The sequence below is a fragment of the Otolemur garnettii genome, unplaced genomic scaffold (genome assembly GCF_000181295.1).
Source record: "Otolemur garnettii isolate 467f Iridium unplaced genomic scaffold, OtoGar3 scaffold00031, whole genome shotgun sequence".
Classification (NCBI taxonomy): domain Eukaryota; kingdom Metazoa; phylum Chordata; class Mammalia; order Primates; family Galagidae; genus Otolemur; species Otolemur garnettii.
The window spans coordinates 395,591-410,006 of record NW_003852426.1 but is presented as its reverse complement, the minus strand read 5'-3'; the positions used below and the strand labels follow the sequence as shown (position 1 = coordinate 410,006).

At 46.1% G+C, this 14,416-nt stretch overlaps 1 protein-coding gene across 2 annotated transcripts in view; it reads left to right on the top strand.

Annotated features, from left to right (window-relative positions):
* Positions 1-1,352: 1,352 nt before the first annotated feature.
* Positions 1,353-14,416, top strand: part of TRIM26 (tripartite motif containing 26) — a 34,833-nt gene continuing 21,769 nt past the window's right edge. For both annotated transcript variants that reach the window (XM_023512918.1, XM_012804895.2), the window contains exon 1: positions 1,353-1,496. The gene's annotated coding sequence lies outside the window, so the exon portion shown is untranslated. The remainder of the gene's footprint in view (positions 1,497-14,416) is intronic.

The following is a 14,416-nucleotide window of genomic DNA, read 5'->3' as shown; positions in this document are numbered from 1 at the left end:
AAAAAAAAAAAAAAAAAGAGTCTAGGTGATGTGCTGAGAACACATCCAGAACACAGGCTCAGGAGAGTCGTGCCAGTAGGTGAGGTGCGACCCCTTCCCCTAAGAGGGACAACGCCAGTTGTACCGCTGGGCGATGGGAAAAATGACCAGGAAGTGGGCAGAGACAGAGGCAGGATGTAAAATGTGGGCGTGGATTTCCTCTGTATTCCTCACCTCCTCCATCACTGGCTAACCCCGAGTATTCGCTCCGAATTTCTCCACCTCCAGCGGGGGAGGGACTGAGGCTGGACAGGTTTTAGGGTCTAGGACCATGGATACCTCCCAAACTGCAGTCCACTCCCTCACCCCTGCCTGGGAAGGCGGCCTGTGTCCCCAGCTAGATCTCCACCCGTAGGAGTAGCGTACTGCCAGACCCGAAGAGCCTTGGCCATGTCTTCCCCAGTACAGGAGCTTTAACGCAGTAGCTGCCCGCCTATCCTGCAAAGACTGGAGGATTTTCACGCTGCGGTGCCTGGGAAATACTAATGGCAGCACAGTGGATGACCCCGCGATTGGACCAGGTGCGGCGGCTGCAGGCAAAGCAGGAGGCGAGCGCAGGCTGGGCCCCCAGCTAAGCTTCTACGCCTCCAGCTTCCAAGCCAGTGGGCGGCCGGGCGCGCCAGAGCCTCTTATATTCCCCACTAAGGACCCCGGGGGCCAGAGTCCTGGCCGCTTTGCAGCCTTAGTGTTTTCTAAGTTTAGTGCCAAGAAGCAGGAACAGCCCCACTGAGCGGGGCCCAGACCTTTAAGCTCCCAGAACCTCATATTTTTCTTTCTGTAGAAGGGTGACAATGCCTGCCTGGTTTAACATTATTTTACCTAGGAAGTGGTAGATAATATTTGTAAATAGGCCCCTGAAAATGTTTCCTTGCTAAAATCCTGCCTTGTCCTAGAAGCAAATTTAGGCCACTTTGGGGGCAGGAAGTCATAGTGTTGAGCACCTGGACAGAGCCATTTCGTCTCAAAGTGCCCTGAGACCCTGATCCAGCGCGAGGCGGGAGTTGGGCAGTGGAGGAGAGGACATTCTTGCACCCCACAGTCCTACCTAGATAGGGGCTTCATTAGACCTCAGAATTTAGCTCTCGTAGAGCCTGTAACAGATCACCCGGATTACGCGCCAAACTCCGGCTGCGGCTCGGGCAAAGGCTCGGCCGCACCTGATTTCAGTTTCCTTTTCTCAGCCCCTGCTGCCCCACCTCCGGCGGCTGCCTGGGGATTTGCCCAGTGATCAGTGACGAAAAGGAGGCTAAGGTTCCCATTGGAAGGCTGAGTTTGGCAGGGGCCAATCCCGGGGCTGGTCCGGAGAAATCTCGGCGAAGGGCCCCGAAGAGCCGGGAGATTACCGGGCGGGTACGAGCTGACGCGTTGGTTTCTAGTGGAGGAGCGGGACCCGGAACAGACCGGCGCGAGCTAGGAGGGGCCTTAGCCCCGGATTCGCGGCCCGGAGCTCGGGACCGGTGAGTAGGGGGTGTTCAATGAGAGATGCAGCAGCACCAGTCTCACACACGGGCCCCAGCTTTGGGGCAACCAAAGGCGGCCGTGGGGCCCGGGGGCGGAACAGGGCCAGGCACCCCAGTGGGCTCGGAGAGGGGCCAAGTTCGCCGCTTCTTCCCTGGGAGCCCTGTCTCCTGCTTGCTTGACCCACCATTCTCCCCTTCCTCTTGGGTTTCCTCGCTTTCCGTTGTCTAGCTCAGATTCGGATACATTCTGGTTTCCAGAACCAGAAGTAAGCGGGGCCTGGATGACGGTCCGGTTGCTTGGAGCCTGGTAGATAGACTGCCAGTCCAGCGCCATGACCAAAGTCGTGAAGTCATGATTTCTTTCTTTTCCTCTTTTTTATTTTTTTAATTCGTCGGAGTAAACCGGTTTAGCCACGTATACTTGGAGCTGTGCATTCGCTCCCTCCTCCAGCCATTAGCATTTTTCCTGCCGATTTTTTTTCCTATTTGACCTTAGGAAAAGAGTGTAAATCTAACTTTGCAGAATAAATGGAAGGGAAACACTTGCAAATTCCCAGTAGATTCCAGATTTTGACCCCATGATTTGTGTGTGCACCAAAAGTGGGGAGAATGACATTTTTCATGCATGCCTGAACCTCCTGTTTTAACTGTTAGCTGAAAATCATAACCCTAGCATATTTTTTTCCAAGTTAAAAAAAAAATCACTGTTTAAAAAAATAGACTTTATGTTCCCAAATCTGGGTCTTTATTCCTTAAATATTTATTTTTAGAACAATTTTAGATTTACAGAAAAATTGAGATGATAGTACTGAGTTCCTATGTCCCCCAAACTATTTCCCCAATTATGAACATCTTACATCAGTGTGGTACACTTGTTGCAATAAATGAACCTAAATTGTTACATTATTATTGACCAAAGTCCTTGGTCTTGCAAGATTTCTGTAGGTTTTTTTTTTATTTTTTTGAGACAGAGTCTTACTATGTTGCCTTCTGTAGAGTGCTATGGTGTCACAGCTCACAGTGACCTCCAACTCTTGGGCTCAAGCGATTCTCTTGCCTCAGCCTTCCAAGTAGCTGGAACTACAGGCACCCGCCACAATGCCTGGCTAAGATTTCTGTAGTTTTTAACCCAAGTACTTTTTTGTTTCTTGATCATATCCAGGTTTACCACATTACATTTAGTTGTCATATCTCCTTATGCTTCTCTTGGCTGTAGCAGTTCAGAATTTAATTCATTTGAGGACTTTGACAGTTTTGAAGAAAACTGGACATATACATTATAGGATGCCCCTCTATTGAAACTTGTCTGGTGTTTTTCTCCTAAGACTGGGCTTAAGCATTATTGAGAAGAAGACCACAGAGGTAGATTGCCCGTTAATCATACCATTCAAGTGCACATACTGTCAACTTGGCTTAAGTTGATCTTGATCTTGATCTTAAGCAGATCTTGATCACTTGGCTGAAATAGGGTTTGCCAGGTTTTTCCACTATAAAGTTACTCTATTTTCTACTCTTTGCATACTGTACTCTTTGTTTTTTTTTTTTTGAGACAGAACCTCAAGCTATCCCCCTGGGTAGAGCGCTGTGACATCACAGCTCACAGCAGCCTCCAACTCCTGGGCTCAAGCGAGTCTCCTGCCTCCACCTCCCAAGTAGCTGGGACCACATCTTCTGCCTCCACCTCCCAAGTAGCTGGGACCACAGGCACCGGCCACAATGCCCGGCTATTTTTTTTTTTTTTGGTTGCAGCCATCATTGTTGTTTGGCGGGCCGGGCTGGATTCAAACCTGCCACCTTAGGTGTATGTGGCTGGTGCGTTAGGCACTTGAGCCACAGGCGCCGAGCCGATACTGTACTCTTTGGCAGGCAGTCACCATGTGCAGCCTATTCCTAAGGAGTGGGAGTTACCTTTCCTCTCTTTAAGGGCAAGTATCTACACATATTATTTGGAATTACTGTGTACAGAAGATTTCTCTCTTTCCCCCCATTAATTTATTCAGTTATTTATAAATAATAATTATAAATTATATAAATAATTAATAATTATTGATGAATAATAGTTTATTCAGTTATTTATATCAGTGTAGACTCAGGGATATTTATTTTATGCTTTGGGTTATAATCTAGTATTACTTTATTTTGTTGCTCAAATTATTTCAGCTTTGGCCATTGAGAACTCTTTCACATTGGCTCATGTGCTCCTTCCTAGCCTGTATTTTTATATAGCATTTTCTTGTTGAAATGCTTTTACTTATGTGACCTTGCTTGAACTTCAGATAGCATTTTCTCTTTGTTAAGAAGTAAAGAAACTGGCTGGGCACAGTGGCTCATGCCTGTAATCCTAGCACTCTGGGAGGCCAAGGCAGGTGGATTGCCTGAGCTCACGGGTTCAAAACCAGCCTGAGCAAGAGCAAGACCCTGTCTCTAAAATTAGCTGGGCGTTGTGGTGGGTCCTGTAGTCCCAGCTACTTTGGAGGCTGAAGCAAGAGAATCACTTGAGCACAAGAGTTTGAGGTTGCAGTGAGCTATGATGCTACGGCACTCTACTGAGGACAACAAAGTGAGACTCTGTCTCAAAAAAAAAAGAAGTAAAGAAACTGAGTCCCAGGGCAGTGGGTGACTTCTTAAATGTCACTTCCTGCAGTATAGTAAGAAACTGGACTCAGGCTTGGCGCCTGTGGCTCAAGTGGCTAAGGCGCCAGCCACATACACTTAAGGTGGCGGGTTCAAATCCATCCCAGGCCCGCTAAACAACAATGATGGGTGCAACCAAAAAATAGCCAGGCATTGTGGCAGGGGCCTGTGGTCCCAGCTACTTGGGAGGCTGAGGCAGGAGACTCGCTTGAGCCCAGAAGTTGGAGGTTGCTGTGAGCTGTGATGTCACAGCACTCTACCCAGGGGGACAGCTTGAGGCTCTGTCTCAAAAAAAACAAAACAAAACAAAACTGGACTCAGACTGGATCTGACCATCACAGAAGACACTGCAAACCTCAGAAGAGGTTTGGTTGGATTGAGGCTTTTTGGGGTGACTTCAGGCTTGAACTTTTAGAATCAGAATAGACAAGACATGGAGAATGGAGAGGGGTTAGTTTTGGTAAACAAGAGCATTTTAGGCTGGTATCAAAATGAATTAGAACTTGTCAGTTTGTTCTTGAAGTCCTGTCCTCAAGTGTTCCTCTATTTGGGCTTCCAAAGTGCTAGGATTATAGGCGTGAGCATCTGTGCCCAGCCCTTAGTAGAAATGGAATGTTGACCTTCCCCTCAAAATTATGTGTTTGTGGAGCTAGGTAGGGGGAGATCTGGGTAATGTTCATGGCCAAGAATGTCTAATTGAAGGAGAACTCAGGCAGCCTAATGCTAAAGCAGAATTGTAAAGTGGGAAAGGAGTGTGTGGTGAGAGGGGAGAGAATGGAAAGGATGACGGGGCTCCGGAATCAGAGGATGACATTAATTCTACTAACACAGAACCCCTTACTTTGTGCCAGATTCTGGAGGTAAAGATCAATGAGGTATGGCCCTTGGATTCACATTTTTGTTGTGGGGAGAGATAGGTAAAAATATTAGTTATAGTAGTCCCTTTTATATATACAGGGTGTCCATAAAGTTTGCGTGCAATTTAAAATAGTTTAAGGCTTGGTGCCATAGCACAGTGGTTATGGCACCAGCCACAGACACCAAAGGTGGCGGGTTCGAACTCAGCCCCGGCCAGCTAAACAATTGCAACAAAAAAATAGCCAGGCGTTTTTGTAGTCCCAGCTGCTTGGGAGGCTGAGGCAAGAGAATCACTTAAGCCGAAGAGTTGGAGGTTGCTGTGAGCTGTGATACTATGGAACTCTACTGAGGGCAACATAGTGAGATTCTGTCTCAAAACAAACAAACAAAAAATAGTTTAATAGTTTAAATTGCACACAAACTTTATGGACACCCTGATACATACACACACATCACTCTCTCTAATTTTTAGGTACCTGTAAACAGTAGTCCCCTTTTATCTGTGTTTTCCTTTTCCGTGGTTTTAGTTACCCATGGTCAATACTGGTTCAAAGATATTAAATGGAAACATCTATAAATAAACAATTTGTAAGTTTTAAATTGCATGCTGTTCTGAGTAGTATGATAAAAGTTTGTGTCATACTGCTGTCCCTTCAACACAAGAAGGGTGAGTACAGTACAATAAGATATTTTGAGAGACACCACATTTGTACAACTTTTATTATAGCATATTGTTACAATTGTTCTAGCTATTGTTTTTTTTGAGACGGAGTCTCAAGCTGCCCCCTGGGTAGAGTGCCATGGCATCACGCTCATAGCAACCTCCAACTCCTGGGCTCAAGCGAGTCTCCTGCCTCAGCCTCCCAAGTAGCTGGGACTACAGGCGCCCGCCACAACGCCTGGCCATTTTTTTTTTGGTTGCAGCCATCATTGTTGTTTGGCGGGTCCCGGCTGGGGTTTCGAACCCGCCACCTTAGGTGTATGTGGCTGGCGCCTTAGCCGCTTGAGCCACAGGCGCCGAGCCTCTAGCTATTGTTAATCTCTTACTATACCTGATTTATAAGTTAAACTTTATTACAGGTGTGTATGTATGGGAAAGAACATAGTTACATACAGGGCTTGGTATTATCTGCTGTTTCAGGCATCCACTGGGGATCTTAGAGCATATGTCTAGCAGATAAGGGAGGAGCTACTGTATGAAGCAGTGTGATACTGCTATTGTAGAAATGCAGTGTATGCAGAGCTGCAGGAGCTAACCAGGGGAAGAATTCATTCAATTCGGAGGTAGGATAGGCACAGGAAGGACTTCACAGGTAAGAGACGAAGCCTTCAGTGATGAGCTGGGCCTGAGAGAAGAACATGTATAAAGGCACACATGAAGAGTGGCAAGGTGAAGGAGATGTTGTCTTCCTGGCTCAGTGCATCTAACAGCTGGAGAATTAGCTAGAGTGAGGCAGACTTACTTTTTCAGGGGCTGGATAAATAAGCTGGGGTCAGATTGTGGGGGCCCTCCTATGCAGTTTTGACCTCAGCTAGAAGTTTTTTTCCCTTGGGACAGAATGTGTGTGTCTCTGTCTCTTTCTGTCTCTCTCTCTCTGTTGCCCTGGCTAGAGTGCAGTGGCGGTGTCATAGCTCACTGAAGCCTCAAACTCCTAGACTCAAGTGATCCCCTTGCCTCAGCCTTCTAAGTAGCTGCGACTACAGGTGCATGCCACCACTCTCAGCTAATTTTTCTATTTTTAGGGGAGAGATGAGGCTCTTGCTCAGGGTTTTCTAGAACTCCTTAGCTCAGGCGTCCTCAAACTATGGCCTGCGGGCTACATGTGGCCCACCTAGGACATTTATCCAGCCTGCCGGGTGTTTTTGCCACCACTGCCTGTCCTGCTTAGCTGCTGACTCGTCCCGGGGCCCACAGTCTGGCCCTCCAACGGTCTGAGGAACAGTAAACTGACCCCCTGTTTAAAAAGTTTGAGGACCCCTGCCTTAGCTCAAGGAATCCTCCTACCTCATCTCTCAGAGTGCTAGAATTACAGATGTGAGTCACTGTGTCCAGCCAGCTAGGTGTTTTGAAGCAGGAGAATAACAGGATGAGATCCTGTGTGCTCAGAAAATGATCCTGGTGGTCCTTTGTAGGAGGTATGCCACGTCTCTCCAAATCTACAATGCCGTTTGTCTTAATCTGTTTCTTATTTGCTATAACAGAATACAACAGAATTGGTAAATTGTAAACAATACATGTTTTCTCAGCTCATAGTTCTGGAAACTGGAAAGTCCACGAGTGTTGTGCCAGCATCTGGAAGGGTCATCCCATGGTGGAAGGTGAAAGTCAGCAAGCAAGACAGACCATTAACAGCAAGCTGGGCTGGCTTTTATAACAGCTGACTCTAGGAAAGGCACTCCATTCCCTCATGACCCAGTCACCTCTTAAAGGCCCCTAAGTTTCCAACATGTGAACTTCGGGGGAGATACACTGACACTATAGCACCATCAATTATTTTATGTGTCCTTATTTTATGTTCCATATGGAAAAAACATTTTGCCAATTAAGCTATGACATGTCGTCAGTCACACCTCAGAGATAGTAAAGTGTGATGTCATGGGTGTCTTACATTTGATGCAAAAACAGTAACTCCCTAGCTGATTGCTCCTTCTCCTGGATATGAGTGGTTAGAATATCTCCATCTCACTAACATCTATGACAGTGGTTTTCAACCTTCCTAATGCTGCAAACCTTTAATACAGTCCAAAGGGGTCACAACTCACAGGTTGAGAACCACTGATCTATGAAGATACCAAAGGAAGGAAGAAGGGAATCTAGGCAGAATCTATCCCACCACTCCCTTTCTCCAAAACATAAACATTTATAGCACAATATCTGGTCAGCTGCTGTAGGATTCCTTGGCCTGTTACTGGGCCTCTCTTATGCTGGTTATATTAGAGTTATACACACACAATGTGATTCTATTTTCCATATGCCAGATTGGCAAAAATTTTAAAGCCAACAATACAGGTTTTGGCAAGGCAGTGGAGCAGCATGAGTGCTGGTAGCCTGCAGGGGAGAGCATACAGCAGTGTAGTCAATTTGGAAAGAGTTTGGCCTGATCTAGTCAAATTGAAGATGCATCTTCCTGCCTATGTGTGCTAGGACATGTGTGCAAAAATATTCACAGAAGTAGTGTTTGTAATTGTTTTGAACTAGAAACAACCCAGATGGCCATTAGAAGTATACTACATTAAAGAATCATAACAGTTATAGAAGAGCATTGGAAATAGGGCTGGGTACAGTGGCTCATACCTGTAATCCTAGCACTCTAGGAAGCCAAGGTGGGTAGATTGCCTGAGCTCACAGGTTCGAGACCAGCCTGAGCCAGAGCGAGACCTTATCTCTTAAAATAGCTGGGCATTGTGGTGGGCACTTATAGTGCTAGCTACTTGGGAGGCTGAGGCAAGAGAATGGTTTAAGCCCAAGAGTTTGAGTTTGCTGTGAGTTATGATACCACAGCACTCTTCTGAGGGCTACATACAAAGTGAGACTCATCTCAAAAAAAAAGAAACAAAACCAAAAACAAACAGAAAAAAACAATGGAAATAAAATTAGCTCACAATCACTTGAACCTCACAAATGTCGTGATGTGGATAGCTCCCTTGGCCCTCCAAATACATGCAGTATGATTCCTTTCATTTGAGGCTCAAAGCATGGAAAAAAGCCTGACATGGTGGCTCAGGCCTACAATCCAAAGGCAGGAAGTTTGCTTGAGGCCAGGAATTCCAGACCAGTCTGAGCAAGAGTGAGACTTCATCTCTATGAAAAATAGAAAAATTAGCTGATCACTAATCAGCTACTTGGGAGGCTGAGGCAGGAGTATCACTTGAGGATGCAGTGAATTATGATGATGTCACTGCACTCCAGCCAGGGTGACAGAATGAGTCCCTGTCTCAAGAAAAAAATAAAAACCTGAAAAAATAAACTATATTATTTATGGATGTATACCTAGGTCTAAAACTAAAGAAAAGGGAAGAAGTGATTATCACCATTATAACTTATTCCACAACCATCTTTCAGACACAGCCTTTTCTTCCCTCTTGGTTTTTATAAGTTCCTAGAGTCAAGCCTTGGGTCATGGTGCCCTGAGGATGATGTACAGCCCACTGTTCCTGCTGCTACAGGAAGTATAAAGAAATTACTTCTCTTGGCTTGGCACCTGTGGCTCAAGCGGCTAAGGCGCCAGCCACATACACCTAAGGTGGCAGGTTCGAATCTCCAGCCCGGGGCGGCCAAACAACAATGATGGCTGCAACCAAAAAAAAATGGCCGGGCGTTGTGGCGGGTGCCTGTGGTTCCAGCTACTTGGGAGGCTGAGGCAGGAGACTCACTTGAGCCCAGGAGTTGGAGGTTGCTGTGAGCTGTGATGCCATGGCACTCTACCCAGGGGGATAGCTTGAGGCTCTGTCTAAAAAAAAAAAAAAAAAAAAGAAATTACTTCTCTCTAGTAATTTGCCATCTTGCTGGAGAGAAAAGACAAGTGGCTAAGGTTGCTTGCATTCCTTCAGAAATCTAGGAAGCATCGTCTTTGCATTGAGTATTCTGTGTCTGTGTTTTATTTGTTTACTAAACCAATTTTTACTGTCTGCTCTTTGCCAAATATTGTGCTACATTCTGGGCATAAGACACAGTCACTGTTCTCATTTGGTGGGAAAAGCGGGTCTTAAGTGAGTAATTATACTAGTAATTGAGGACTCATAAGTGCGGAGAAGTACCGGTTGGGGTGGGGTGCTTTGGGAATGTAAGAGGGAGAGCATGTGTGGTCCTAGTCTTGACAGCTCAGGAAAGGTTTGCCAGAGGTGGCCTTCAAGCTGGAAAAGGAGTTTGCTACATGGTAAAGTGTTCTAGGTAGAGGAAATAGCATTTTCAAGGAGCTTGGGTAGAAAAGAGCATGGCACTTTAAAGCATGGAGGGATTCAGTTTGGCTGTGGGGTTCAGATCAAATTTGAGGTGGGGAGTGGCCAGAAATGAGCGTGGAGACAAGGGCTGGGCCATGATTATCTGCAGCCTCACTGAGGAAGGGAAGGTGTTTTGGCTTTAATCTTGGAGCACCAGAAAGCCATTGAAGGGTTTAATTAGGGTGGTTACATGAGCAGATTGGCATTTTAACACAGAAGCAAGAGTATTTGAGGGACAAAAGGAAGGCCAGGATGGCTGGATCACTGAGGGAGCAAAGGAGACGTTTAGGTGAATCAGGAAACCCTTGAAGTTTTGATAATCGCCCTAGTTGGATCTGATTTTAGCTCCTAAAGGATTCCTCAATTATGTCACTAGATGTAAGCTGTGGTAAGGATTTTGCCATTTTTGTTTCCTGCTGTAACCTCAGTGCTTTATATTTAGCGCTTCTCAGGGCTGTTAGGATAAAGTCCAAAATTCTTTTTTTTTTTAAGACCCAGTCTCCCTCTGTCACCCTGGATAGAGTGCCATGGTATCATCATAGCTTACAGCAACCTCAAACTCCTGGGTTTAAGCAATCCTTTTGCCTCAGCCTCCTGAGTAGCAGGAACTGACGCGTGCCACCATGCCTGGCTAGTTTTTTCTATTCTTAGTAGAGATGGAATCTTTTGCTCAGTTTGGTCTTGAACTTCTGAGTTTGAGCATTCTACCTGCCTTGACATCCCAGAGTGCTAGTATTACAGGTGTGAGCCACCATGCTGGCCAAAGTCCAGAATTCTTAACATGGGCCACAGAGTCTTGCATAATCTGTTTCCTCCTACTTCTCCACCCTCCCTCTGCTCAAGCCCCAACAGTCTGCCCTGCCACACTCTACATCTGGCCAGTCGTTCCTCAGACTTATCACTACCCTGTCTCTCTTGGGCAGTTGGGTTTCCTGTGCCTGTGAGGCTCACCCTCCACATCATCCTTAGGGGTGAGGGAAAGTTCATCTTTCAGGCAAAGTGTAGTGTTGTAGTGGAGTGGAAGGAGTTGAGATGGGAGGGGTTCCTCACCCTACCTCACTGGCTACTGCCTACCTCAGCTGGCCTACTGCCAGCCAGCTTTGCCACTGGGCAAATGAAGCTGAGGCTCTGGCTCTCATTTACCTTGGCTATAAATAAGGGGATTTGGCTAGGGTTGTAGGCTTGGTGAGATATTAGAATCACCTGTGTAGTTTGTTTTTTTAACTATCAAACCCGGGCCACCTTCAGAGATTCTGATTCAGTTGATCTGGGTATGGTTTGAAGCCTCCCCAGGTGGTTCTTACACACAGTCAGGATTTGCAACCATTCTGTAAGATGATAAAGGATTCTTTCTTATATCCTCTGGAACAAAGCACCAAAGGACAAGGGCTGGATGCAGTGGCTCATGCCTATAATCCTGCATTCTGGGAAGCCAAGGCAGGCAGATCATTTGAGCTCAGGAGTTCGGAAATGAGCCTGAGCAAGAGCGAGACCCTGTCTCTAAAAATAGCTGGGCATCATGATGGGCACCGATAGTCCCAGCTACTCTGGAGGCTGAGACAGGAGAATTGCTTAAGCCCAAGAGTTTGAGGTTGCTCTGAGCTATGACATCACACACTCTACTGAGGGTGACAAAATGACACCCTGTCTAGAAAACAATCCCCCCCACCCCACCCAAGCCTCCCAAAGGACCAAAGGACACTTAGGAGTGTGTTAGGCAAGAGAGAGCTTGGTTCGTGATTCAGCATCAGACTAATAACCAGGCACAAGCATGGAGAACTGACTCCCCTGGTGGGTCAGTCATAGGACAAGGGCCTTCACAGCCTTTCCCCATTTGCCTTCTAGTGGGCTGCTGCCTCTTGCTCCTCTCTGAGCCCTGAGGGGATTTCCACTGTTCAGAGCATGTCAGGGGTCTGGCCCTGGTGGTTTCCATTGCCTTCACTGTGCCTCAGGACAACACAAATGCTTGATTGTAGGGGGGAAGGTTACCCACATGTGATCACAGGAATGCACTGTCTGTGGGCACTGGGATCTCCTGGGATAGGCTGGTGCCCAGCTCACAGCCACAACCAGGGTTGTAAAATTTGGGAAGTCCTGGCCTCTGGCCTGGTCAGCAAGAGTGCACCCACTCCTCTAGTATGCACATCCAGGTCACTTGCTTTTTTGCCCTGAATTCTGTTCTCTTTAGATTTGTTAGAAGTATCTCATGGAAAACTTCTAGGAGAATTTGCTTATTTTATTTTATTATTTATTCATTCATTTATTTATTTTTTGGAGATAGACTCTCACTTTGTCACCCTCAGAAGAGTGCCATGGTGTCATAGTTCACAGCAAGCTCAAACTCTTGGGCTCAAGTGGTTCTCTTGCCTCAGCTTCCCAAGTAGCTGGGAGTTCAGTTGCCTGGCACAACACCCAGCTATTTTTATTTATTTTTATTTTTTGCAGCTTTTGGCTGGGTCTGGTTTTGAACCCACCACCTCCAGTATATGGGGCCGGCACCCTACTCCCTTGAGCCACAGGTGCCGCCCAGCCCAGTTATTTTTAGAGATGAGGACTCACTTTGCCTCAGACGTGTAAGCTGAGGCAATCCACCTGCCTCGGCCTCCCAGAGTGCTAGGATTATAGGTATGAGCTCCCATACCTGGCCTCAGTTTGTTTATTTTACATTAAGAAATAGAGTTTAATCTAGAGCAGGCGTCCTCAAACTATGGACATTTATTTGGCCCACTGGGTGTTTTTGCTGCTGCTGCCTGTCCTGCTTAGCAGCTGACGCTTCCTGGGGCCCTCAGTCCGGCCCTCCAGCAGTCTGAGGGACAGTGAACTTGCCCCCTGTTTAAAAAGTTTGAGGACCCCTGATCTAGAGCCCCAAGAGCCCTTAAATGGGTTCCCACACGGGACTAGGACTTCTAATGCAAGGCAATTCACAGGTGATTTCTTCTAGTTTCAGAATTCACTTCTGGGTAAATTAGGAAAGGATGGACTGTGTCATCTCTAAGATTTTGTCTGGCTCTGACTTTTCATGGTTTCTGTCTGCCCAAGAGGCAGGAATGGAGAGGAGAGTAATGGTTTTGCCCCTTATTGTAGAACATAATTGAGCTAAGCAGGGGCAATATACTGAAGGCATAAATAATAGAAAGGGCAAAGTCATAGGGGAGTGTGCTAAATTGGGGGGAGATTTTGGAGAGGGTGCAGGTTTGCATGGGCTCTGGCAGAGTTACATATGGGGAAAGGGAGCAGTTATCCTAGTTTGCCCATGTTTCATACTCACCCTTACTTCCCATAATTCTGAAATCTTGAGATCTTCTTTCCATCACTAAAAAGAAAACTGCTATCCAATGGGAGGTCTTTATTGTTCACCTCATGTGTTAAAGTTTGTCATAGCTAAGGCTGGGGTGCTTTCAGTCTGTATCAGCAGAATATATGCCCCTTTTCTTTTGTCAGCACTACTCAGCTTACAAAGCCCTTCCATGTAGATGACCTCATCTGAGCTTCCTAACAAAGAAGCTGGTATTAGACCCCATTTTACAGTGTATTTGGATAGAGAAGAGAGTGTAATGGGTTGGGCAGAGGTCTTGGCACCAGACACTGCTTTCTAGCCTTGTGCTCTTGGGGAAGTTGCTTAACTCCACTGAGCCTCAGTTTCCTCAGGAGAGTATCCCGTGTATGACATATCTTAAGAGATATAAATGGCAGATATGATGAGTCCTAAATAAATGGCATTGCCAAGAAGTTGCTAATTATCTGATTATTAGGTTCCAGAGCTCAAACTTGAACTTGAATTGTTCAGCCCATGGACTTAATACCTTGGGTTTTATCTGCATTTAGCAGTTCTACAGTAAATCATCTTTCAATATACCTGCCATAATATGTTAAGATAGAGTCTGCATAACCAAGGAATGTTACTGAATATAGAAGTGGTACTGTGTTTCATTTGTCTAGTTAAGGCAGACTCCCCAAAACAAATGGTTCTATACAATTATAATTGACATCAGTTCTTCTAATTCCATTAATTTGTTCAAAAGTGCGTTGAGCTTCTTTCTACAAAGTGTCAGGCACTGTGATCTCTGTATCAGTGATTTAACCATTATTATTATTATTTTTTGAGACAGAGTCTCACTATGTTGTCCTTGGTAGAGTGCTGTGGCATCACAGCTCACAGCAACCTCAAGCATTTGGGCCCAAATGACTTGTGCCTTAGCCTCTCAAGTGGCTGGGATTATGGTGCCAATTTAAGCATTTTTTTTTTTAAGAGACAGAGTCTCACTTTGTCGCCCTGAGTGCTGTGGTGTCACAGTTCACAGCAACCTCCAGCTCTTGGGCTTAGGCGATTCTCTTGCCTCAGCCTCCTGAATAGCTGGGACTACAGGCACCCACCACAACACTTGGGCCAGGTTCAAACCCACCACCTTTGGTATACGGGGCTGGTGCCCTACTCACTGAGCCACAGGTGCTGCCCAATTTGACCTTTTTTTTTTTTTTTTTTT